Source organism: Urocitellus parryii, unplaced genomic scaffold (assembly GCF_045843805.1).
Source record: "Urocitellus parryii isolate mUroPar1 unplaced genomic scaffold, mUroPar1.hap1 Scaffold_40, whole genome shotgun sequence".
In the NCBI taxonomy this organism is placed as follows: domain Eukaryota; kingdom Metazoa; phylum Chordata; class Mammalia; order Rodentia; family Sciuridae; genus Urocitellus; species Urocitellus parryii.
Window position 1 is genome coordinate 7,165,001 of NW_027553586.1, and position 25,134 is coordinate 7,190,134.

Genomic DNA, 25,134 nt, shown 5'->3' on the forward strand with positions numbered 1-25,134 from the left:
AGGATAGAGGGGTAGAACAAAAACAGAAAAAAAATCTTGAAGGAAGAAACCAGGATTGTTCCTGTTTCCCTTCTCATGCAATAGGTGAGGTTGTCTGTTGTTAGCAAGTATCTATGACCTCAGGATGGTGAAGGTAACCAGGTTGGGAAGGCTAGTCCTGGTGAAGGGTGCCTGGAAGTGAGGTGTGGCCCCCACCAGTCCCTGCAGGAAGACTGCACCTCAAGGGTCTCGTTTTGAGTCCTCTCTTATGACTTTAGTATCCAGTCCTCTCTCCCTATCTTGCCTGAATAATTCCCAATTCCTCATCTCTCTGTTAGTCTCCAAACTTTTGCTTTGTTTTCCTCTTCCTTAGCAGTTCTCAATTGAGAGAACTCTCTTCTGAAGCTCCCATAGGCAGTGTCCTAGTCACACTGTGCACCTGTCCCACTGAGAGCTTTGAGATACTGTGCTGGGTTAATGTTGTGGGGAGGGGGAGGGTTGGAAACCAGGTATCTGGCCAGCTGGAATTCCAATCTGGGAACTGATCCCAATAAATATGTTGAGGAAGGTGACCCAAGATAGAGGTGAGCTGCTTCCAGCACCGGGGACGTTGGGGGAGGTGGGGGGAACTGGGAGATGGGTTGCGCTATGTGTTCAGTGATGAGCTCTGTGACAGTTCTGTGGCTTTTCCTGCCTCCAGAGCCTGTGTAATGACCCAGGTGAAGGTAGATTACCAGATAGATAACTATGGCCATACCCGCTGAGTCGAGTCACAAGATGGCGGCAAAAAGGGTATTCCCTTGTTGGTAGATGGGGGTCCACAGGGAAGTTGCAGGCAGAGGTCCTCAGGGTAGGTAGCAGCTGAGTGTCCTGTATGGGAGTAGAGCAACATGTGGGAGTTCTGTGCTGATAGGTGATCCTGCTAAGGTGTTCACCAGCCCTGCTAGGGCTAGAACTTTGGGAGTTGGGTATAGGGAGTCCTTCTCGAACACTGAAGCCCAGAGCACTGGTGATTTCTGCATGAAATCAGCTGTATAGGGATCCTCTATCACTCTCAGAGAAGTAGTATTCCCACTAATTGAGACCTGGTTATGAAGCAACACAGAATGCCGCCTCGCTTTGGGCTGCCATTTTGCATTATCTCATACATTTTTTTTTTTTTTACTTTTTAATTATTTTGAAATGGTTTTGATAATTGGATGAGTGAAGGGAGACTAAGTGAAGTAGAGAGAGTGTTGGGGAAAGGGAAGACAGAGACTGATATAAAACGGGTCAGATTTCATGCATGTATGATTTTGTCAGGATAAACCTAGCTACTATGTATTACTCCCAAACACTAATAAACAAACTTTTTTTAAAAAGTGGATTTCAAATGCAGATTATTGTCTTGTTTTCAATCTTTAAGGAAAAGTTTTCTAATTTTCATCATTGAGTATGTTGTCTGTTTTGATATATGTGGTGTTTATCCCATTGAGGAACATTCCCTCAATACCTAACTATTGACAGTTTTTATTATGAAGTATTACTGGATTTGGTGAATTAGGTTTTTTTTTTTCCATCTACTAAGATGGTCATATAGTTGTTGTTCTTCATTCCATTGATATCATGTATCACATTTATAAATTTGTGTTTGTTGAATCTTCCTTGTATCTCAACAATAAATCCCACTTGATCTTGGTGAATAATTTTTTTTAATGTGATGTGTTGCTGAATTTTGTTTCCCAGTACATTGAGAAGAAATTTTACTTCTATGTTCATCAGAAATATTGGCTTTTATTTTCATATACTGTCCTTATATGGCTTTGGTATCATGGTCATTCTGCCCTCATTAAATTACTTTGGAATTGTCACCTCCTTTTAAATTTTTTGGAAGTATTTGAAAAAGATTGGTACTAATTATTTATTTACTGCTTGGTGAATGTGGAAGTTCCTGGGTGGTAGTTTTTTTTTTTTTTTTTTTTTTTTTTTTTTTTTTTTTTTGGAGCCTTTTTATGTATTGGTTAAAAATGAAGTTCATGAAGAAAAATAAATCACAACATTTTCAAATTTTGTTGATTTCTGTATGTTGAACCTACTTTGCATCCCTATGATGAAATCCACTTGATCATGGTACACTAAATTTTTAATGTGCTTTTGTATGCTATTTTCCAGTATCCTATTAAAATTTCTGCATCTATATTCATCAGGGATATTGGTCTAAAATTTTTTATTCATTGATGTGACTTTGGTTTTGGTATCAGCATGATATTTGTACTCATAGAATGAGTTTGGAAGATTTCCCTCCCTTTCTATTTCATGTACTAATTTAAGAAGTTCTTTAAAGTTCTGTTATAAACATGGCTGAGAATGTTTAAAAGCCCAGTCCTGGGCTTTTCTTTGTTGGTAGGGTTTTGATAGCTTCTTCAATTTTGTTACTAGAAATTGATCTGTTTAAATTTTTGATATCCTCCTCATTCAATCTGGGTACATTATATGTCTCTAGGAATTTGTCAATGTCTTCAAGATTTTCTAGCTTATTGAAGTATTCATTTTCAAGATAGTTTCTGACAAACCTCTATATTTCAATAGTTTCTGTGGTGATCTTTTCTTATTCATCATGGATTCTAAATAGCTTTTCCCTTTCTTTGGGTTAGTTTGGTTAGGGTTTATCAATTTTGTTTATTCTTTCAATAAACCAACTTTTTGTACTGATAGTCATGTTGATTTGTTCTTTTTCTAGGGCATTGAGATATAATATTAGCCTATTTATTTGTTGTCTTTCTATCCTCTTACTGTATAGGCTCAATGTTATGAAGTTTCTTCTTAAACCTGCCTTCATAGTGCCCCAGGAATTTTGATGATGATATTTCTCCAATGTTTATAATTCTTAACTTTTATATATTTTCTCTTTTTAATTTAAAAATATTATTAATATGTTCTTTCAAAATAAAACTTTAATGGTTCCTATGGTTCCACACATTCTATCTAACCACACCATCTTTCTATTTTTTACTTCATCTCTCTTATTTTTAAAATAACCTTACTCCCTTTCTCATGCACACACACACGTATAAATACATATGCACGTATATATGTCCATGCATTTCTTATACATAATTTTGTTTATATATGTATGTGTGTGTGTGTGTATATATATATATATATATATATATATATATATATAACCATATATAACATATATGTGTGATTCTCTTTATATATTTCACTGCTTAGTTTACTGCTTATTTTTATGGTGCTCTGATATTATAATAGGTATCAAATTATAAGTTACCTATGAGTTTATGTTCCCTGAATATTTCAGCTATCTCCAATGGGTTACTAGAGTAGCAAATTAATTTTAAACTCCAGTTTGTTTTCTCTTGATGATGTAACATGGTGGTATAATGTAGGTAGATGATTCTAGGTAATATTCATTAACTGATGAACAGTTCAATTTACTACCATTGCCTTACACAATTAGAAAATGTTCAAATTGGCTTACATAAATATTAAAGGATAAAAGATAAACTCCACATCATGCATATGCACAGAAGAGAGAGGCTAGTGAATACTTGCTTGCCCACTTGTTTTAATTAGCTTCTTTCCCAAGGAGGAACTTAGCACTGTTTTGATATGATGCAAATAATTCCCATGTGAATGTGTTATTGCTACTTATTTCTGTCTCACAAAAGAAGTGGAGATGTTAATATACCTTCTAAGAAAAGAAATTTAATCTCTCTTCCAATATAACCTTTCTCTGAGAAGCCTACACCCATATATCCCAGGATACAGATAACAACCCTATTTTTAAATCAGTTCAAAGAGCTATCTATCCCAATTACTTCTCAAAGCTATTTGTATTACCTAAGGTTCACACTTCACTACTTTTTCTATAATTCTATTGAAAAGACTTGTAGAAGGAGCCATGATTCTACACCAGCTCCCTATCTCCCCAGGAAGTAAAAGGACCAGGCTAAGCTTAAATTTAGGATTTCGGTCTTTATTAACATTGTTGATAAGTTCATTTTTGTGTGTGTACATATTGGAGATATTTTCTATAGCTTTGTAAAATTTATATCTTTTTCAAGTGTTAGCAGACTTTAAGTATTATGAACTGTATCTAGTAAGTTAATACAGGAAAAAAAGCACTTTTGAAGCCATAAAAATTAATGTCCATTATATATGTCCATACTTAATTGTCTATACACATGTATGTGTTCATAACATTTGCAATAACTTATGAATAAAGGTATAAAATCAACAAAATTTATAATAATTAGAAAGTTATGAATTTATCATTTCCTTAAGAATCACACTCTAGTAAGATGGTATTTACTATTCATATATTTATAAATATCTCAAAAGTTGGTAGAAAAAGCTTTATTCAAATACATTATTGATTTAAATGCTAATTCTACCTAAAAATCAATGTATTTTGGCATGCAGTGTTATTCTCTTTTCTTTTGTAAACCATACAATCTATTGAAGTCACAGGGATGATAAAAGTTAAAAACAGCAGTCATTTATGGTTTATAGCCTTTAGATAGTTGAAAATTTTATTCCATAATAAAAATGATGAAGCAGCATTAGCTTTCACATCATTTTAAGTGAATTTTATTCAAGAGAATAAGATTTTGTTCATTTCATTCAAGAGAATCAGATTTGTTTATAAACATGGTAAAACTACAATGAAAAAAATAGATCAGTTTTGTTAATTTAATATCCATTTCTCACTGACTTTCTCATAATACTTGGGGACATATACATTCAATTGAACAGTGATTTTGTACCCAAGTACAAAATGAAAATTTTAAATGTAATATAAGTAATATAATCATGTATTAAAAAAGATACTGTTATTGATAGATTTTTGGTCATACTATGAATCGCTAACCCATATAACTATGAATTAAAAATGAACTATATACAGGAATCTGCTTATACCTCTATCAGAATAGTTTAAAGTACAGCAAGCTGGATACAGTGGTGTACATCTGTAATTCAGACAACTTTGGAGGCTGAGTCAGGAGAATAGCAAGTTCAAGGCCAGCCTGGAAAAATTAGAGAGAACTTGAATCAAAAATAAAAAGTAAAAAAAGAGTTGGGGATGTATATCAATGGTAGAATGCACTGGATTGACTGCTAAGTACTACAAACAATAATAAAAACAAACAAACAAATAAATAAATAATTAAATAAAGCAGAAGCAAAAATAATATTTAATAAAACATTGTGAGTATTAACATATAGCATAATATTTCTATATATAATACATTGTAGAACATATAATATAATACCCTTATTTATGCTCCCTATTGCTTGATGTCATCCAATTCCTTGGGACAAATTTTGTAACAGTAGAGAATGGTGAAATACAGAACTGTAATGTTGCACATATCCAATGATGCATGGAAGAAAAAAGCAGGAATACCAACACATTATATTCTGAATATTTTGTTACAGAGTAGCTCATTAAATGCATACTCTTCATGCCTGTATTATGGGCACTCCAACTTCAATGATCACACTCTCAACCACCTGAGTGTGCTGAGATATTTCACCTGTGTATGTGAATTGAGCTTTATCATCTGAAGGTATTAATTAGGGTGAAGACTAGTATATGTTTTTGGTGTTTATTAGTGTTATTATTTTGCCTTCAGAATCTGTTGGCTTTTCATTCATTTCCTAGTTTCTAAATCTTAGTTCTTCTTTCTTCATCTTGTTCAGTCATTTCCATGTTTCTGTGTATATGTTATTACACATATGACCCCTATATAAAACTTGTAGCTCAATTATCATAATTTCTACACTCTGTTTCTCTATACTGTCATTTTCTAATTAAGGGCTATTGTAATTTTGTAGCCTATTCTGTGTAAGGTGACCAGCTACTTCAGCTATCTAATATAAAGCAGATTCACTGAATATAGAACTTCCAGGATTAAAACTTGGAATGCCCCCCAAAACTATGAGATTCCTTCCTTCCTTCCTTCCTTCCTTCCTTCCTTCCTTCCTTCCTTCCTTCCTTCCTTCCTTCCTTCCTTCCTTCCTTCCTTTTTAAACCACTAAACTACATCCCCAGTCTTTTTATTTTAATGTTTTATTTTGAGACAGGGTATCTCTAAGTTGCTGGAGATCTTGTTAAATTGTTGATACTGACCTTGAATTTGACATCATCTTGTCCTCCAAATCTTTGGGATTATAAGCATGGACCACCATGCCAGGCTTGTGTACTTCATTGTTATGTTTTGCTGTGGATAGCTGGAAGCTGTGGACATTCATAGCCCAGTCTTTCTTCATACATATTAGTTTGTTGTTGTTGTTGTTTGTTTTATAAGTTGTGTAATAATCTACCTCATCCTCTAACATAAATGGAAATGAGTTACATTAATGTCTAACATACTTGGAACAAGTAAAGCTTCTCTCTTGTTTAAAAGCTTGAAAAAGAAATTCCATGGTTAAAGAGCATTCACAAGTTTTCATGAATAGGTTTCTTTGATAAGGATTGGTGTGTGTGTGTGTGTGTGTGTGTGTGTGTGTGTGTAAGAGACTTTAAGTAAATATCTGAAAGTTTTCAGTTTATCAATGTTAACCATTTTTCTATAGAGGCAACTCTTCCTATAAACTTTTGTTTATAATCCTTAATTTCCATTTAAGAGTCATAAATTTTAAGAGACATTCCTTTGAGCAGACAGATTATTCTAGCTCATTGCTTTCTCATATTCATCTGGACAGTCATACATCTTGCACTTTGATGGCTGCATGCTGAATGGCCATTAGGTAAAAATAATAATGTTACATGTATAGAGTATGTTTTCAATGATTCATGGGGTAAAATATAGATACAGTTATTTCTACCAGTAACAGCACTTATGTTTGAAGTAATAGTTCTTTCTGATATGTAAAAAAGAGTTTCATAATGTTTAATTCTAAATCTTTTAGACAATGGGCTCTACATCTTGAGATTGCTCAGGGTATACAGAGAGAAGTCACTTATTTTGATGAGATCACCTTGTGCACACTGCACAGCTGAAGAATGTTTCAAATTCCCTAATGACAGGAAATACAATTATCATTTGTGATTTGTGTCTATTCATATATGTACCTGCATGACTCTTTCTCTCACAAATAGTAGTTATTGATGCATGTGTTTATTGATAAGACATGTACTTCAATTTCCTGAAGACTGTCTTACTAAAGAAAGAAGGAAAGGGAGAAATCAATGCTATGAAACACTATGGTAATCTCTTGTGTATTCCATCCTCTGTACATAAACATATATTATACAACTTTTCCAGACAAGGCTTCCCTACAGATTCTTAGGAGACCTCCTATGCAAGTATATAATAAATGGGAGGTAAATTTCAAACAAATAGCTTATTTTTATTTCCAATTCAGTCATCCATTATGTTGGTCCATTATGTCTTGGCTCCTATGGAGCTGAACTCTGCAGGAACAATGAGTGGAGCAGTGCTGACTACTGTTCTGATTATGCCGGAAGCTGACATAGGGTAATTTAAATACAATGAACTGGCCAATGGCTGGGTAGAGAGGGTTGAAAGAAGTGAGGAAGTCATTTACAGAATTGGGCAGCATCACAAAGGCAAGATTATCCAGGCTCCATCCCTCATCCACAGCTCATGCATTCCTCCTTGGAATACTGTGGCCATCACCTGCTGCTAAAACTCACTTTGCTCTCATGCAGGTTAGAAAATAATGTCTATTTGGAACTATTAGGATTTGCTATAGTTTGACTAAAGAAAAACCCCACTGAGCTTTATATAAGAAACTGCACCTGTACTTATCTCATTCTGTCTTCATATAACCTACACTCTAGTAATTGAAAATCAAACAACAAATGTAAGAATGGAAGGATATTTAGGTCCAAGAGTTGAGAACAAATAATAATAAAAGCTCTAATTCACATTGCTGATGGAAGCAGAGATAATTTTTGCAGATATTGGGTAAATTTCTTTGCCTTTAGATACACTAGCTACTGAGAGAAAACTAGAGGACAACTTCAGGGGTGAATCTCGGTTAGCAAGTTTAAACATTTTTAGCAATGATTCTGATGATTCATTACAAATAAGAGTAGTTGCTCTTCCTGAGATATAAATTCAAAAACAAATTGAATGTCAATGTGTAGAAAAAGTAATGTGGTGAAGGTTCAAATCTGGATTGCTGCCCCTTAACAGGAAAGCCTATTGGTCTCATTTAATGCGGTATTTTATTGATCTCTTATAATAATGTGGCAAAATTGGCATCATTATCCATATTAGAGGTCCAAAATGTGAGCAAATTGTGTGCTATTGTGAAACTCATGGATTTGAACAATCACTGATTTCTTTGATAATATTCTTTGTTAATACTATGAAAAGCATATCACAAACTACAACTGTTACATTTGCCCTGATAAATCAGGTTCGTTTGAGCAGTTTGAAAATAATTTGATTTCATCATAGAAGTATTGACAGTTTTACTTATCATTGAATCAATAGCACTATCATATAAAATACAAAATTTTTCATTTATTATATATTTTTAAATTTAAGGGACAGTTAAATTTTAAAAATCTAGCAAATATTTTGACTGTGATTATGACCATTTCAAAAGTTTTCTTCCTTTTATTTTAAAACCCAATTAAGGTTTCATTTTTCTTAGGAAATAATGTGAAGCAAATGATTTCCTTCTTCTGACTTTTGGTTTTCAGAATATGAAGAGTCTTTTCTGCAGATTTTCTTACTGAAATTAATAACTTCTTTAGCATGAAAAGTAAGTCCAAAAGATCAAATATGGCATGTGTAGATAGTATTTAGCCCTTAAGACAGATCTTGGCTAAATCCTGCTTTCAAAAAGCTGAAGGCAAAATGATTCTATGCAAAAGATTTTGAGTTAGAAATTTCCTCATCTAGTAGAGAGAATTATTCTGTACCTTAGGGTACAACCGGCAGATCATCATCCATTCCTCCCAATGCAAATTGAAAACAAAATTTGGTGGGTATGAATTAAATTAATGGTAGGAAAAACACACAGGACTATTTTATACTTTGAGATACAAACATAAAGTTGACAATTATTACTGAAGACTACTCTGGGGCTATTTTATCATGGATAGATTTATTTCATCTACTTTTCTAGCATTAAACATGTAGCTAATGTACAGGGCATCATACATTTGGCATAGCTCTAACCAAAATATATCCAGAAAGAGGGAAAGCTTGACTGTGAGCTTGCTTCACAGTCTAATCCTATAATTTGGAATGAAGGAAGCAAAAGTTGCTTTACAAAGAGAAAGTGCTACAGGAAAAGTAGTCCAAGGTAAGAATCCTTGCATAATACTGTACTCCATTATTTGGTACACACCCTCTTTAAATATCTAAACAGAAAATTTCAACATCCCAACCCACTACATAATACAGAGTGTGCTTCACAAATTAGTGTTTACATTATTTGACTCCTCTTACTCTACATGTTCACAAATATTAGCTCCTAAAGTCCATATTACTTCTGTAACATCTCACTAAAGCAAAACATCCTTACAAGAAACCAAATTACCCCATTCACTGGACATTATGCATATTACTTTCTGTAAAATAGATGTATTAAAGTTTACCTTTAAAACCATTCTCCTTTTTAATTACATACGAAAACAAAAAAGCACAATTCACAACTTTCCCATAAAGATAAGTTGTATATGGTATAAATTTGTGTGTAATATATACTTTATTCCAAACAGATACATCTGTTATATTATTTCTCCTATTGCAGAAATAAATCAACATGGGATGTCTTTCCCTGGGGAAGAATTTTATGCTGCCTTTTCCTCTATGTAAACAAAACATAGGTTTCCTCTACAAACAGAACTTTCATTTTATTCATTTTTAGAGCAAAGTTCAAATGACTGTATTGGTCCCATGAGTTTGCTTTGATTCTAAGGACTAGCCCCAAACTTAAATAGACAAACAAGCAAACAAAAGCCCCATTTCAGAGGTAGTAGACAAAAGAAAAGTAGTTTCATGAGGATTTTACAAACATCACATCACATAGGATCATGTTTTTAGGAATCTTTTTTTCCTCATAGATTTTGAGGATGATAGCAGTCGAATTCAGTGTAAAAATATAACAGAATATACTCTCCTTAAATAAGCCAAACTTCCAATTCCATAGCCTCAAACCGTAGTAATTAATCATATCTTCAATGTAGTCAATTCATGTTGAGGTTTTTCATAATAAGAAGATTCAGTTCTTGGGTGAAGAAAATTTAACCAAAATATTTTCATTTGATTTGAAAATTAGTAAATCATGCAACTTATAACTGAATTTATTTTGGAGTACTTGAAATTCACACGAGATTTTCATAGTCTTGATGATAATGTTATGTGTTTTATGAATGTAAAATACAAGAATGACTTAAAGTGGAAAAATATATACCTGCCATTCATTTCACTTTCCCTGCTCTCATTTTCATTCTTACTGCCTTGCATACTTAGTTCTTCTATAAACCTAGCTACTTGAGTAGTCTTTCTGGTTCCAAAACCATTCCTCCAACACATTTTCTACAGTGCTGTGAGTTAAATTGTGTTCAAATACAATTTGTGTGTGTGTGTGTGTGTGTGTGTGTGTGTGTGTTTAACTTCATTTTTGTTGGCAATCCAGTGCTTGCCAAGTTACATCTGGATCTTGTGTTTTGTGTGAGAGCCTAGATCCCTGCCCTGCCTGTGTTTTCTTTCGAATTCTAGGAAGTTATTTAATCATCATTAAGTGAATCTCTATAATATTTTATTTCTTGTCATCCCAAGCATTTTTTTCTACTCTCTATATCAACCCCATCTCTTCTACTCCTCTATACCTTGATTTTCTTATTATATTTTGAGACAGAGGCTATTTGAAATAAAATATTCCATTTTCTAATCTAAATATGCCTGTTCCTTTTCCCCTCCCCTCTGGGTCCAGATAGGCATCTTTTAGTTTCCTTTACCACGGGCAGCCTTACCACTGGAGCTCTGACTCTGATATTCTCATGGATGACTTTGCCTCTTGAATAGCCTTCCCTTTACTGCACTCTTATTTTTTTAGTCCACTAAAACGTAAGTACAAGAGAGCCTCTTTCTAAAGTTTCCTAATGACAAAAATAAATTTCTCTATCTTAAAAGTATCAGCCCATCAGGTGTGACCCCTCTACTGCTACAGTATGATACAAAAGCCATTCAGTGCATTATAAATACACTCAAATAGCAAATCCCCTGAAACTTGGCTTGATTTCCTTCTGTCTTCACAAACTATTCTTATAATAATAATTAAATCATTATTGTTAAGCTGGTATTTATTGAAGGCTTTCTATGCAGACCTTAACTTGAAAGCTTCAAATAGATTATTTAAATTAATCTAAAGAAAATAAATTTGGAAATGGAGAAAGTCTAAGAATTGCTGGAACTAGCAATTGGCAGAAGTTGTGTTTCAATCCAAGCTGTCTAACTCCAGAACTTACATTCTAACTGACCCTTTTGTATTAGAAACCAGATTTTGAAATAAATAAGAAATGAAACAATTATCTTAGTTTATCATGAATTTTCTGTACCATTTAGCACTATTGATTGTTATATTATTAATTAAATTTTTCACTTCCTTGGTTTCTGAAATTGCAATTTTTTTTTCATTTTTTCCCTCAATTTTCTTCCCTCTTCTTCTAGTTCATTTTCTGGTAACTTTATTTCTCCTTTACTCCAATATTGCAGGAATCATCCAAGTGATCCCTTCATGACCTTCTGTTGTCTCAATAATCTCTTCCTTTACCCTGTTACATCTTTTGATTGTTATTTGTATGTGGATGGCTGCCAATTTTATAAATTTTATCCTGACTTTTCTGCTGACATCTGAATATGCATTTCCAGTCAACTTGAGCAAGAATTTTTGCTCCTCATTTAAGCTAAACACAGTCACCTCAAAATAAAAGGAAAAGTTTCAGTGTTCTCCATACTGTCATCAAAAGTGTTATCTTTTCTGGCCTCATATCTACTAATATTGATAAATTAAAGAAGTTTGATAAACTGGTCCAAAGATGAGATGTACTTTTAAAAGGGTTATAAAATATCAGAACAACAAACCATCATATTTAGCAGTAAAATAACTAAAATTTGTAAGTGAATATGAGTTTGTTTTAATATTTTGAGATAACATAGTATATTATAAAATGAACTTAGGTATTTAGATTTTTTTTGACAATTTGGTCAGTTTATTGCTTCCTTGAAACCAATCATGGACTTAATTTTCATTTTTTTTCTGATTAATTCTTCCCCAAATATACTTGTTCTTCTTCCTATTCTAAGCCATCCATAATTATTAAACTCTTATGCTAAAAAAGTATATAATCTCATCAGGGTAGGGAATAATAAAAACAGAAAGGAAATTCACAGGAGGCTGGAAATTTATTTTTTAAACTCTGATTACCATCCAAAGGTGGTAAATGATTAACACATTATGTGGTGAAGTCAAATGAGTAATGGATAAGACCATATATTAAAATTCAAAGAAACACTTGTGTGTTTAACCTGACATGAGCTGATATATAGATATCTGTTATTCACTTTTTGTGTTATTGTTGCTATCATTAGCATGGAGACAGATGTATTGTGCCACATTTACTTTAGTGAATTTAAAATACTTTAGGTCCCTTTATAACTTTCAGTCTGAAATATAAGACAATTAATTCATATATGGAAGACTTTGAGAAACAGTCTATTAAAGTAAGATATAAACTAGGGAGTCATGATCAATATTTTCTGTTGTAAAGGAAATTTTCACTATTGAATGTAGTATTAGTTGATGAAGTGCATGGGTGACTAATGGAGTAGTAATGTACTATTATGGAAGAACTATTTATTTTATCTTGATACAATGGGAAATCTATGAAATGGGATGAATCTGAAATTAATTTCACTGTGATAGGAATGTGAGGGTTCTTAGAAATTGGAGAGTTTTCAGTAATTTCTTTTACTTCTCATGTATGTTTGTGTTCTATGAAGAAGTATCATACAATATCTTAAGAAGATGGTCAATTGATGTTAATTTTAACAAATGATTTGTATGCATATTAAAGTTGAGAAGCATTGCTATGAAGGCTCTTCTAGCAAGTGTCTCACAATGAGGACAATTTAGAAGAGAGGTGCCAAGCAACCCACTGCACTGCAAACATGTAGTGTAAGAGGAAATAAAATTGAGTTGTCTTAAGCCACATAAATATGGGGTTACTATTTATTTAGTGGTACTGGGTATTGAACCCAGGGCTTTTTGCATGTGAGTCAAGCACTCTACCAACTATGCTACATCCCCAGCCCAGTAGGTTTATTTTTTAAGCATAATTTATCTTATTATGACTAAAATAAATATCAGAAGTCCTGTGTCATATGGAATAAATGATCCCATATAAACATTTGATACATGTTACCTGAAAATTAAACATGAAATATTAAAATAATTAGGTTGTTCCAGCTATAAGATGTCATATGTAAAAATTTTTAGAAATTATTTAAAATGTTTTAGAGTTGCACTAAAATAGGCACATTTATTTTTTCAATTCATTTAATTATATAAGGAGGCATAATTTCATCAAGTCACTGCACTTTTTCTGGTATTTGGTACCATTCAAAGTGACCATTTTAAAAATTCTTACTTTCTATTACATTCAAGAGAAATTTTTAGCAGAGTTTAGTTTGTAATTAAAAATAACATCATCAAATCATCAAATTTAAAACAATTTTCTGAGGATATTCAGATTATTAACAAAAGTAATTTTATAAGGTAAATCAAACACTAATGAGCTGTGTCATAATTTGTTGTGATTTGTAGGGGACACAAACACAAAGAACTATCTTACTCTATATTCTAGAAAACAACAACATAAAATAATTGAAATGTTTTCTTTTAATTATAAAATTTAAAGAATTTAAAGTGATAGCTTGATTGAAGATTTTCTACAATATGGGCCCATGTATGATACTTTTCTAAAAATCAGTAAGTAGATCTCTTTAGTAAACCAGAAGAGTTTAGATAATAGATTTTGATAATGTCACTTAATAATTAGGGTAGAAACAAGATAGTGTTATCAATAACTGTCATCCCAGTAGAAATTGCCCTTTTGGAACTTTGAATGATCAAAAAGAATTGAACTAGAGAAATTAGGATGATTTATATACAGATGTTCCTCAATTTACAATAAAACATGAAGTCTAATACACATATCAGAAATTAAAAATACCATTAAGTTGAATTTGCATTTAATATGCCTAATCTACCAAGAACAACAACATAGTACATTATAGAGTCAGTGGTCTACTCTCTTAGTTACATGGTTGAGTGGTAACTGTGTCTCCCTACTGCTCAGCATCATGAGATGGTATCACATTGCATGTGCAATCTTGAGGAAAGATAAAAAATAAAAGCAAAGTTTCTCCTGAATATATTTTTTTTGCATTATGATAAACTAAAAAATTACCAAACCATCTTGAAATTGGAGGCATCTGTACATGAAACATATCATACCAGAAAACTCATATAATGCTCCAGTATGATCGAGTATCAGTGGGATATAGTCACAAATTACTCACCACTATCCTTTTCATTGTATGCTAACACACTATCCAAAAACACAGGAAAGCCAAAACAGGAATCTCCACCCAGCTATCCTTTATATGCCATGCAAGGCATTTTATAGCATGAAATACAATTTCATATTGAGAAATTTTAAGTTCAATATTATAAATATGATCATGTAAAATATTATTTAATTTATATATTTTTATTTAAAATATTGAAATATTTATTTATGCATGCAAATTTAGTGCTACACAAATCTATTTCTTCATGAGACACTGAAACCAGAACTCTGCATAGGTTTAAATAAATCTATTCTCTGAATTCAATCTAATTTCATTCTATTTACACTTTTTAAATTAATATAAGATCTTTGTCAAATCAGACTTCTGCAATATTAGCCAACTTACATACTACAACTCAGGAAACAGAAAGTTTTCTGGAGAATAGAATGAAATCTGAATAACCCACAGAAAAAATACAATAATTTTGTCATAGATTATAACAAATGTTTTTGTTATAAGAAATAACAAAGTTGCTTATTTTACTGTTTTTCTTTCCTATAAAGTATGGTAGAAGATAAAAGTTTATAATTCTATAACTTGCTACAAGGACACAAGTACATATAAGAATGTGTACTGGAGAAATAAGAGCTACAACTGTGAGTTAAATTAAAAACTGTATGTAAATGTTTTGAGGTGGAATTACTGAGAATGGTTTCAGAAATCAAAACTTTCATTGAGATTGTAACAATGAAATATTACAGTGTAACTGTAAGCAAGTTTCTCATTCTTTCAAACTTCAGCTACCTCACTTCTAAAATTGAAAAAGCCTAATGAACACTTTATTCTGCAGATTAAAGAGATGATACCCATGAAGAACTGAAAGCTAGAAGACATTAAATGCTAGCAAACTACCTCTTCCTAAAACAGTTATCCCTGGAAATTTAAATTTATTAACATTACAAAAGGTCTCTCTCTCTCTCTCTCTCTCTCTCTCTCTCTCTCTCTCTCTCATACACACACATACACACATGCACACACACACATATACTCGTGTGTGTGCGTGTGTGCGTGTGTGCGTGCGTGTGTGCGTGTGCATACACGTGTATGCTTACGATAATTTTCTTGCCCATCAGAAAAAAAAACAAAAAAAAACTGTGATCTAAAATTAATCAACCTCCATATAATCACTCAGTATTTCCAGTTAGGTTCTCCTAAAGAAATAAATTTCATTGATAATTTACACAGATTCTGAACTCTGAAGCAATATATACTTAATGGATAAATGTTTGAGATCAAATATGTGAAATTATTTTTAATTTTTTACCATGATTTATCAACCAAGTGCAGATGGCAGGTTTCAGAAAACATAATTTTCTTTGAACAATTAGAATTATTCTTGGCATATGAGAACATCTTAAATGATACAGAAAGAGGTTTGAGGTTTTCAATAGTCCTTGAATATCAGCAATATCACATTGTTCAAATGTACTTAAAAACAGGTCTTTTGTGGTATTCCTTGGTGAAAAATTAGCGCAGATTAGGTTATGTGCATATGATTGTTTTAAAGCAATGATTATTTAGGATACACATATTTCTTCAGCTTCATGACATTTAAGAACCAATAAAAGTCCCTCTTTCTGAAAGGCCTTCTTCCTATGTCTTCCCCTACTGACAAGCAACTCAAAATGCCATCTGGCACTCTGGTAGATTTGTCTGGTCCAACACAAATTTCATATGAAAATCTATTAGTTTAATGATAGGTGCATACAATGTCTTTTCATTCATCAGAACAACCTTAGTTCAATGAAGTCTTATTTTGGATTAAAGATGAGAAAATATTGCTGGTGAGTCATCTTAAATGTTTAAAAGCCCTGAAAATACTTATAGCAAGTCATATTAAACAAATTTAAATTGGGAAGGCATTGTACTATGCCCTGACAACAGAAAGTAGCTTGTTATTTATCAGGTACTGAGAGCCAAATAATGTTCTTAAAATAATAACTTATTTTTCCTTCAAAATATCAAATAATAACAAACTTCATTATTTTAATATAGAAGACAAAAGCTTATAATCTTTTTAGCTTTCTCTCTCTCTCTCTCCTCACCCTGCAAATTCTTGTTTTTCCATGAAAGAAAAACACTAGATTGGATCAGTGAAATTATATAATGAGATAATAATGAATTTTGTTAATCTGGAATCAAAAGTATAGAATGATCCTAGGCAAAAATTGATAAGAAAGGGGAAATTGTTTAACTGCCTACAGAATAGTTCTATGCCCAACATTTACAAATGAAGTCTACTACAGCTTATTGAGAAAACCACATTATTCTCAGTACTTCTAATAATAAAAATCTCTTATCTTTCATGACACACAATAAAAATATGTAATTACAAATTACTAAAAATTTAAAAAAGAATTCTAAAAAAAGAACATAGATCAAACGCTAGTGCTAGTCATTGAGCAGAATTTGCAAATATCAAAGTATCCCAAAATAAAAATGTTCCAGAATATCATGTTGGTTTGTATGACCCTCTCATGACATTTTCTATTGTAGAAGGGGAAGGTTGAGGATATTCTAATCCCTTTCTCTTCAAAGGAAACTTAGAGCATTCATTCATTTTATTTAGAAATTATGAATTTGGGGATCTAAAACTTTCTCTTTTCCTTGGAAGCTGCATTATTTCCTGACTTCTACTGTTAACTGATTTCACCTATGTCATGTGGTTTGTTCTCCTTCATAATTGCTATTTCTTCCTCTTAAATCTGGTACCATGTCAAGATACCACTAACACTGTTACTGTTAATATTTCCTTTTGTCAGGTATCAATATCTAAGGGAAAATCCCATGCCTTTCATTCCAGGTATGGTTTGGATATGATTTGTCTCCACTCAAGTTTTTATTTTATTGAAGTGTGATTCCTAGCTTGCAATACTGACATTTAGGGATTTTCAGAGATGATTAAACCGTGTGGACTTTATTTTTCCAAATAGATTAATGCAGCCTTGGGAGAAGTCTCACTTTTGTGAAAATGGATTATTTATATCCCAGAGTGAGCTGTTAGAACGCTAGCTTGGTACTTCTTCTTTCACATATGTGCTCTTCTTTGCATGTGCCCACTTGGTCTTTCCCCATGAGCCCCTTAAGCCCCTTACCAGACACCAAGCATACGCTACTGCCATGCTCTTGAATTTCCTAAACCAGGAACAAAAATAAACTTCATAAATGATCCAGTCTCAAATACTCAGCTTGGCAAATAATATAGACTAATAAAATCCACAAAATTCTTGTGTAAATTGTTCTGTCTTTACTACCCTATGTGCAGTGCACATGGCATTATTTCTGTTTTCAAATATGTCAGACATTTGTTGAAAAAGTATTCATAGATCTCTAGTTTTTCAGTAACTGTTCAAAAAAATTCATATAAAGAAGAAGCTACCCTTTCTCTAAGGGAGCTTACAGTCAAATGGGATGACACACAAAATATCATGATTCAATCTACATTACAGGAATGTCCACTTACCTATATTGAGCAGGTTTTTTTTTTTTTTTTTTTTTTTTTTTTTTTTTTTTTACAGAAGGTAGCTGAGTTGAATTTTAAACAGAACTGTTTTGACAATAGAACAATGATGTGATGTTTATGTGTGTGTGTGTGTGCTTTTGAGAATGCTTGTGTGCTCGTGAGTGTATGTATGTGTGCTGGTGTGGCACTAATGGTTAATGGTTCTGGATATGTTTCCAAAAGATGAGAAAAATCTCATGCCAAGATGTACTTGTGTAAGGAGCCAAGCGGCTTTTTTTAAAATTGTAAATAGTTCAGCCTTGCTGGAATATAACAGAGTTACAACAAAAGTACATGTAGAGAGAGCAGAAAAGCAATCAGATAAACAGAGAACAAATTTGCTTGAAAAATTTAGTTTAACGACAGATTGTTACATATTTTGATGGTAGTGCTTTCTCTACTACTACACTTAATAATATCTTTAGTAAATAAACTAAAAACTGTTTTGTATACATGTGTCTTTTAACACATCTCTAATAAAATTTATTATTATTTCAAATTTTCACATAACTAATTTTAATATTACATAATATAAGGTGTGCAGCCAGTAAGTGGTGGAGACTAGTTATGTGTTTTTTCTTCTGACCCCCGGCTATTATTTTGACATCTGTCTTATTTAGTTTTTTATTAGTATACATTCATTACATAAGTCTGTCTTTTCAAATGACACAATTTGAATCTCCCTAAAAATGATAATTCATTGCTAACCATTTCTTCAAAACTGGATGAAGTACAGATATCAGTACTGTCTGATTTACTCTCTCACTTTCCCTTAAAGACATTGTCATTATAATTCTTTCTTTCTTTCTTTCTTTCTTTCTTTCTTTCTTTCTCTCTTTCTGTCTTTTTTCTGTCTCAAACCTCTTAGGCCTTTGTAACGCCCCCAGCACACATGTTTAGTGGATCATATTGACATAGAATTTATTGTAGAAAATAGAAGTCATCAGATGGGGACTCCCTCCTCTCTCTACCAGAAGCACTAGAAACTTACAGCCATATGCCTCTGTTTAATCTTCTTCTTCTTCTTCTTCTTCTTCTTTTTTTTTTTTTTAAGACAAAGGATCCCACTTCCTAATGGAGGCCAGTTCCTTCAGATGTGCTCTGGATTCCATTCTCTCTTGTCTTCTTAATCAATTTACACCTTGATATTTTCTTCTTTCTCCCATAGCTTAAGGATATTTTTTTCAACTAGATCATTGAATACTGTTTCATGCTTCCCTTTCTGGGAGCCTCCCTTGATTGTATTTTTCTTTCCTCATTGCCTTTTGTTGAGTTTCCTGCTCACTCTCAAAACAAATTTTTATGATAGAGTTGTTTTCAGTCCATATGGCTTTTAATTTCAAAATCTATTTCCCTGCTGTGACTGAAGGACCCGACTGTCACAATTATAGAGGAGGAATAGTTTATTAGAGGGCTCACAGTTTCAGAAGTCTTAGTCCATAGAAGGCCTGCTCCATTCCTCAGGGGTGGAGGTGAGGCTGAACATCATGGTGTGAGAGTATGGCAGAGGGAAGCAGCTCACATCACAGTGATCAGGAAGCAGAGAGAGGTTTCCACTATGGAGATATAAAATATATATCCCATATCCATACCACAGTTCCCACCTCTTCCAGTGACACCCTACCACTTTAGTTACCACTCAGTTAATCCCTATCAGGGGATTGATTCACTGATTAAGTTAAGATTTTCCCCACCCAATCATTTCTCCTCTGAAACTTGTTGCATTGTCTCACATGTGAGTTTTGGGGAATACCTCAGATCCAAACCATAACATGTATTTTGTGTGGAGAAGGTGTTGGGTGGTTAGAACAACACTATTTTATCAGAACTCCCTAATGAAAAATGGAGGAAGTTGCAATAAAGAATATACTGCTCCTGAGCATAGCATTTGGAGAACACAATAAGCTCACGGCACTTCTACCCTCATTCCATGGTTGCACTCACCATCATCATAATCAGGCCACTGTGGCAGGAGAGAAAGACAATGTCAAGATTTAGTAGCACTAGTTAGCCTATTAATTCATCAAAAGCTTCACTGATATGACATCTTCAAGGCCTGGGCACTATAGTTTTGTAGATTTTGATTTTTTTAGAGGGAGGTCAGTGAGAAGTGAGTCCCCTAAAAGAAAAGTTAGAACTTTCAGCTTAATAAGTGGATGCCAGCTTAATAACTGGTCAAGTTGTTTAAGCCATTAAACAATAGAATTTCTATATCATGAATGTTCAGAGGTATGTGTGGTTCTCAGCTTGCCTGTGAAGCAGGGGCTTGATTATGCCCACCCCCTTTTAGATTCCCTGGACAGCTCCATCCACTGTACCCTTTGATGACCCTTCCTATGCTCCCATACAGCATTTTTTTGACAGTTTTTAGCACAGGCAGTGTAGCTGATCATGGACTAATGATGGATTTTGAAATGCTTAAGTTAAAGTGCTGTATCCTTGAACTTGATTCCTGTTATTCTTCTCTGAGGAGAATATCTAAGAGTAAGCCTACCTTTCTTGACAAGATCCCCTATGAGGAAGTCTCAAGGATTCACTTTCTATCATATAGCCTGGTATTTCCGGCTGTGTTGATTTCAAACTGACAAACTTGTTCTTCTGTGCTTCATATTTTGTCCCACTTTCTGTCCTAGGTATCACATTTTTCCCCAATAGTGAGCATCATATATGATTCTTTATACCAAAACTTATCTCAATCATTCCACCGCTCTGTAGATGGCTCACTCTTTTTAATTCATGAGAATTAAATCAAATAAAACTTCTGCCCAGAGCTATTATTTCAGTATCAGAAATTTTGGAGCTCCCTAATATTTTATCTCTCCTGCAAAGTCATCCCTTTCTTTATTGTTTTTATCATTTTTCAGCTGATTTGTGTGTCATTATATTCTCAGCACTAGCACAGAATCTGAATACAACACATACTTAACTAGCATTTTGAATGAATAGATAAATGAATATATGAATTTTTTAAGAGTTCTGCACATATCCCAACCTGGAGATGATTGGTACTATACAACATTGGTCAGAAAGATTACTAATTTAAAACTCTAGCTGGTTCCCTTTCCATTAAATTCCTACTATAATAGCAACAGAAACTTTGCATTTATGATAATTAAATCAAAATTTATATAAAGCCAGTAATCTCAGAGAAGTTCACAAATTTACCTGAGGTCAGAGTAAGTAGCTATTTACTTACTTAATACTTTAATAAGTCTATTCAGTACCAAATACCATACTTTAACATTGAATGAATTGACATTTGGATTGAGGATACTTAATCTTGTTGCTAAATATCGTGATGCTATTAAAGCAAAATTTGGTACATTTTCTTCATCAAAATCAAGGGATTTCATTCCTTAGAAAGTGCTTCAAAGGAAAAGACATATGTTGAAGATTGAAATTTGCAAAAAAATTACTATCTTATACTGGACTCACATCCAGAATATATAAAGAACTCTCAAAACTAATAACAAGAAAACAAATACCCCAATAAAACTGAATAGCCTCTTTGAACAAACACATGAATACTTATTATATATATATTTATATTTATATTGATTTAGTTTATATATATATATATTTATATTGATTTAGTTTATATATATATATATTTATATTGATTTAGTTTATATATATATACATTGATTTAGTTTATATGCATATATACATATATATGTATCGGGGCTGGAGATGTGGCTCAAGCGGTAGCGCGCTCGCCTGGCATGCGTGCGGCCCGGGTTCGATCCTCAGCACCACATACCAATAAAGATGTGTCCACCAAGAACTAAAAAATAAAAAAAAAAAACATATATATGCATATAAACTAAATCAATATAAATAAATATTTAAGAAATGTAATTTAATAACAAATATGATACAGCACTATAAACCTAAAATGGAATAATTAAAATTAAAATAGAAAAGATGACCGAGTTGGCATAGTGCTTACTAATCCCAGTTACTCAAGAGGCTGTGCTGGGAGGATCATATAATAATGCTCATTTTGGGAAACATAACAAGACACTGTTTTAAAAAATTTTTTTAAAAAGAAAATAGATGAACCATAAGAATGACAGACAAAGTGTGGAACAGTTTGATTTTCTGATTAAAGTACATATAAACTTAACATGTGACTAAAAAATTCATCTCTCAAGTAATTTATCAAGAAAAATAAAAATATATGTGGTGTACAAACACTTGTATACAAATGTTTATAATCACTGTATGTATGATCATCAAAAATTCAACCACTCAAATGCCTCTTAAAAGATGAGTGGATAAACAAACGATGACAAGTTGATGCAACAAAATGCAATTCAGTGATAAGACAAGAAAAAAATAACCAAAGCATGAAGCATCATGAATCCATCTCAAGTGCATTATAATAAAGGGAAAAAAAGATAAAAGTGTATGGATAGAAAATAAATTAATGTTTGTCAGTCACAGAAGGTGTAGGAAGGGTTGATTTTTTTAAAAGATTAAAAAGGAGAATTATTTGGGAAGTAATGAAATTTTTTTCTTAATTTTGGCTAATGTGATATAATTTTATTGTTAAAAACTCATAGAATTGTTCACTATAATGGGAAATTCCATTCTACATGAGTTATATCCCAATAATCTAACTTTAAACTCTATTAATTATTGTAAAATATTTAATTATCCCAAATTAGAAATGATGTCTTTCTCTTTCATCCTCTGAAAATTTGCCAATGATCTGATTTCTGTCCTCTGTTCTTATGAAAGTAGATATTCTAAGTAATAAACTTAGAATTATAGATATATACACCTAAGAAAATGAAAGTTGATAAATCACATTATTTCATTTCTTACCTCCCATCTATATAACTCATTTCTGTTCTTTATGTTTATATGTACTTAATTTTCTTCCAGTTAACATAAAGTTCTCCACATAAATGTGCTTTATCCACATGCTAACTAGGTAGGCCCTAGAGTCTTTCATTTATCTTAGAAGGTTTAAAGTGTTAAATTAATTTAGCGACCTTTGGTCACTCCAGCCATGAATATAGAAGCAATAGCCTGCAGTGTCTGTTTTCACGTAATATTAAATAAAAAAAACTTCCATATAAAGTGTATAGTCTATCAACCTCATTTTTGCTATGAAAAAATTATGGCTCTGAGAGGGAAAATGACAATTGCTCAAGGTCATAGGTTAGATGTCTAGGTATCTGCCTGCTAGTATGGAGTTCTTTCCAAATAATAATTCTGTCATCCTGAAGATGATATAGAGATATATTGAGGTAGAATTTTTTCAGAGATAATTTTACCTCTTTCTAAAACCAGAATGAAAGCAAAAATTCACAAACTATGACATAGAACAACTCTATTATTCATTGTTACTTGGTTGGAAAATACTGATTCAAATTTCCTCCTTCCTAATAGTAGGTATAAGTAACTAAACAACACAATGCCAGGTGGTTGTCCTAGAAGCAATCATAGGAACTACCAGGTTTAATTATATCTACAAAAGAAGGGTGTATTTTTCTTGTTGGGCTCAATTAAAAAAAAATTCTGCTAAAACCCAAATACAGATTCTCTCTTTGTATCACACAAAACTTGAGAAAAAAACTGAAGCACTACACTTAGTATAAAAAAGACATCCTTCAGACAGAACAGGTGGCTGGCATTTTTCTATATATGAAAGTAGCATAACAAATTAAATATTAAAGAGTATATAAAACCATAGTAATAAAATGATGAACATAATTATTCATTAACAGAATAAAAATATACTACTTTTGTAGTATAAAATGATAGTAAAATTTATCCACTTTTGTAGTATAAAATGATAGTAAAATTTATCCACCATTTGTTTACATGTATCACCTTATTCACTTTCATTATTCAATAATTTTGATCACTGTTCAACCAGCTCAAATAGGGAAGCCCAAAGAGATGCTGATGCTGATGTAAAGAATATTTTTCATTTTGGCATTAGATATTGGACTTTTGAAAATTTGGTCATATCTTTTTCCTTCTATATTCTCCTGTATAGGACAGTTGAAGTCTTAAGAATCTTTGTTCTAGTTTGTATTTGCTGGGATATCTTTCCATTTCAGTCCATCTTCCTGGTATTTTCTCCTAATACCTTTTTTCCTTTTATCATTTTTCTCTTGACTTAGAGTCAGGTGGCATCCTTTTGTGACTGTGTAGCAACACAAAATCAAGTCCTCTGATACATAAGGCACCATGTAAGTGGACTGAAGTTTAAAGAGCTTAGCTATGTTATTCCTATGTAGAGAAGACTTCTCACACACTTTAGTTAATACAATGATTTTTTAATACTCAGGAAATTCTGAGAATATAGGTACTAGTTGTGTAGGTATATGTGTCATGTGTATGTAGTATAAATTTTAATTGTGGTTTACACACTTAAAATTTTTATATAAGTATTTATAGAAAAATGGGAAAATATGAATCCATTTGTATAGTATTAGGTTTATTATTGCACAAGAGTCATAAACTATATTAAAGTAATCCTTCAGGTTATCTTCTAGCACTAATGCATTGTATCATATCAAGATGAGCAATTTTTGTCTCAGTGAAATCTACAATAAAATTGAAATAATTTGGGGCAAGTTTTTTCAGTAGAATATTCATGCAATAGAAAATGCTTCAGTGTACTAAAGCCCAGCAATGTTAATGTTGTAATTATGGAAGACTTGTTTAGAAGTAATGAGCTAAAGTTTTGGCAGAACTTGTGACCATGAAAGCCTAATTTTTGGACATTGAATCCACCTCACCACAGAAACACATATCAAAAATGCTTGGTTGTTGTAAATCTCTGTTAGTAGGGCATCCAGCAACATTTCCCTTTGGCTGGCAGTTTATGTGGGATTCAGCTGTACGTCCTGAATGCTTTGAGTCCTCATAATCATATTATGTCTGCTCTTGCTCATGCTGAAACTGGCAGCCTAAGACATGTTGAATTGATTTTTAGTTGGCTGTTTCCTGTTTATTTCTGGAATGGGAGTTAGTTGAATAGACTTCAATAATGGAAAATAT